The sequence below is a fragment of the Sus scrofa genome, unplaced genomic scaffold (assembly GCF_000003025.6).
Source record: "Sus scrofa isolate TJ Tabasco breed Duroc unplaced genomic scaffold, Sscrofa11.1 Contig2697, whole genome shotgun sequence".
NCBI classification, from domain to species: domain Eukaryota; kingdom Metazoa; phylum Chordata; class Mammalia; order Artiodactyla; family Suidae; genus Sus; species Sus scrofa.
Window position 1 is genome coordinate 10,497 of NW_018085150.1, and position 3,267 is coordinate 13,763.

The 3,267-nt window shown below is 46.7% G+C and overlaps 1 pseudogene; it reads right to left on the minus strand.

The window, feature by feature from the left end:
* Positions 1 to 425: 425 nt before the first annotated feature.
* LOC110258661 lies at positions 426 to 1,032 on the minus strand (annotated as a pseudogene).
* Positions 1,033 to 3,267: the final 2,235 nt, after the last annotated feature.

Sequence of the window (3,267 nt, forward strand, 5' to 3'; positions counted from 1 at the left end):
TGTGATACCCTGCTTTTAGGCTCTGCATGCATCAGAATTACAGGAAAGCAAGGAGCCACGACCCTGGCAGTGTCTGCCAACCTAACAGCAAGCAAGGACTGAGATTCCAAAGGAGGAAGCAGGTCTATGATTCCCTCTGCTTAAAGCCAGTGTGGTATGTATGAACCTGCTCAATTTTTTCAATATTTGGACGAGAACAATCAGGAATTGAAATTATAACTTACTCCATGTCTATTGTGCATGACACGAAAGTGTTTCTTCCTGTCTCAGAGGGCCTTTGTGTTGCAGAGCCTGTAGTGTAAGCACAGAATCATGTGTCCAAAGAGGATCCCCAGGGAGATGCTACATGGAGAGGCAGCCCGAGACCCTGGCAGGAAACCAGCCCTTCACCTCCCTCTGCACCTGCTCCTGGGCAGGAAACATACACATAGTGGTTGTGGGTCATGAGTGCCCCCTGCAGCCCAGACCCTGTGTACTTGCAAGGAGGTTTTTGTCTGGGCTCAGACTGCTTTCCCCTCACTGTGCCTGTTGCACAGTAATAGCGGGCCGTGTCTTCGGTTCTCAGGCTGTTCATTTGCAGATAGGCCGTGTTCTGGGAGTTGTCTTTGGAGATGGTGAATCGGCCCTTCACAGAGTCTGCGTAGTAGGTGCTACCCCACTAGTACTAATAGCTGCCAGCCACTCCAGCCCCTTCCCTGGAGCCTGGCAGACCCAGCTGAAAGCGTAGTCACTGAAGTCGAATCCAGAGCCGACACAGGAGAGTCTCAGAGACCCCCCAGGCTGCACCAGGCCTCCTCCAGACTCCACCAGCTTCTCCTCACCCTGGACACCTGCAAACACAAAGACATCCTGGTCAGAAAACTGTCACACGCACACTGAGGTGCCCTCAAATCCTCTTTTTTCCTCCCTCCAGGTTTTACCTTGTAAGAGAGCAAACAAGACCACCCAGTTCAGCCGAAACTCCATGGCGGGTGGTCTGTGTTCTTTCCGGATCACAGAACGGGATCCTGGGCTGGGGCTCCTTGCCAGAGCTGCAGGGTGATGGCAGGGGCTGGTTTTATCTGCTGAGGAGGAACCTATTTGCATGTCCTCCTAGTATATAACGGTTATGGCATCGCATGGCCTCAAAGTGGCAGGTGCCCAAGGCAGGCATGAGGGTCCTGATGCTGGTCGGTTGGATGGCCTCTACGAAGATGTCTCTTCATTGCATCAGTTTCGTCACGGTAGACACCTGTCACTCGTGGGCCATTCTGATTTCTACCGTGGCACACAAAGCGCTGACGGAGAAGTCATTGTTTTCCCCAGATGCAGAAAAGAACCTCACCCAGGGGCGTAGCGTTCTGTGGCGTCTCAAGGACACACACGTGCTGGGAGTCCCTCCTTGTGTCTGCACTTGTGCTCCTCCTGCTGGACCCACCTGTCCCCTGAAGCAACTGCAAGACAGAGTGGACACAGCTGCCGGGGCGCAGATCCCGTTCCATCTAAAGCACACAATGGTATTGTTCCCCCGTCGTATTTACCTTGGAATGTATCCTTAGGGTTCATGGGAGTTTCTCATATATCTCTAGTGTCTATTTTGGATTTATGGGTTTCCTTTATACAGATGCTCTGGCTGGGTCCTCTGGAGTATTCGGCAGTTCTGTGCTTCATTTTTAAGTAACCTCCCTACTGTTCTCCATAGTGGTTGCATGTTCTCAAATGCCTATACTTATGCAAAGACATCATTCCTGTCAAAATGTGTAAAACTTGTGTGCCTGTACAGTTAAATACATACTTCTAAAAATCCAGTGTTCAATCAGGAAATCAAAAGGAAAATCAAATCACCTCAAGGAAAATGACATGAAAACACAGCCTTTCCAAATCTATGGGATGCCTCCAAAGGAGTTATTACAGGGACGTTGAGGGCTATGCAGCCTAAGCTATCACCTAAAAGATTAGAGAAAAAGAAAAAAAAAACAAACCCTGGAAGGTCAGCAGAAGGATGGTCATCATATGGAGCCGAGAAGAAATCAGTAAAATAACACTTCAGAAAAAAAAAAAAATGGTTGCTCATATATATATAACTGGTTCATGTTGCTATAGAGCAGAAATTTTAGAACCTTGTAAGTCTAGTATAATAAATTGTTTTAAAACTAGAAAACACACAATCAAACCAGGAGATGGTACTTTGAAAGGGTAAATCAAATTGCCCAGCATCTGGACAGACTCACCATGAAGACGTGAGAGAGAAACCAATTAGCAAAACAAGAAATGAGAAAGGAAATATCTTAATGGATGCTGCAGAGGCACAAAAAATCCCAAGAGAACACCATGAGCAATGACAGCCCCATAACTTTGACATCCTAGACAAAATGGACAAGTTTCTAGAGTCAGAGAGCCCACACGAACCGAATTAGGTAGAAATACGCCATTGGACCAGAACTGTCACTAGAAATGCAATTGCATATGTCATTAACACTCCCTAAAACCTAATGTACATTCTCAACCAATGTAGCCAAAGGATTCCAACAAGTCATAAAACCAAGCATTCACCATGGCCTATGCGGTTCATATCACGTTCGCAAGGATGGTTCAACCTAACACAACGAAATCTGTTCAAAAAACCACGTTAAGAAAAGTCCAAAACCACATGCTATTCTCAATAGATGCAGAAAAAGCATTTCAGACAATCCCACATGCGCTCATGACAAAACCTCTTATCCAAGTTGGTATGAAGGACCAATTTACGATGACAAATGCGTTGACAAACCCGTATCCAATGAAATACTCAACAGAGAAAACGGAAAGTCTCAGTGAAATCGAACAAAAAGGGGTGCCCACTCTCACCCCCCTCAACAGAGTATGGGAGTCCCAGCCACACCCCAGGCCACAGGAAATCCCTCTTCCAACCAGGCGGGAAGAGGTAAAATGATCACTCTAAGCAGATGACATGAGAGTCTGTAGAAAAACTGGAAGGACTCCACACCGGAACGTCCCAACCTGATCAAGAACTCAGCAGAGTAGCAGGATACAAAATCACCTTTCGGAGAGAGGTTGCCTTTCTGTATGCTAACAACAGTGTATTAGAAAACGAGCATGTTTCTTTTGTTTGTCTGATGGCTGTGGCCAGGACTTCCAACCCTCTGTTGAATAGCGGTGGTGAGAGTGGGCATCCCTGCCTTGTTCCAGATTTTAGTGGAAGGCTTTCGGTTTGTCTCCATTGAGTATTGTATTTGCTGTGGGTTTGTCATAAAAGGCTTTGCTTCTGTGAAGGAGTATTCCCTCTAT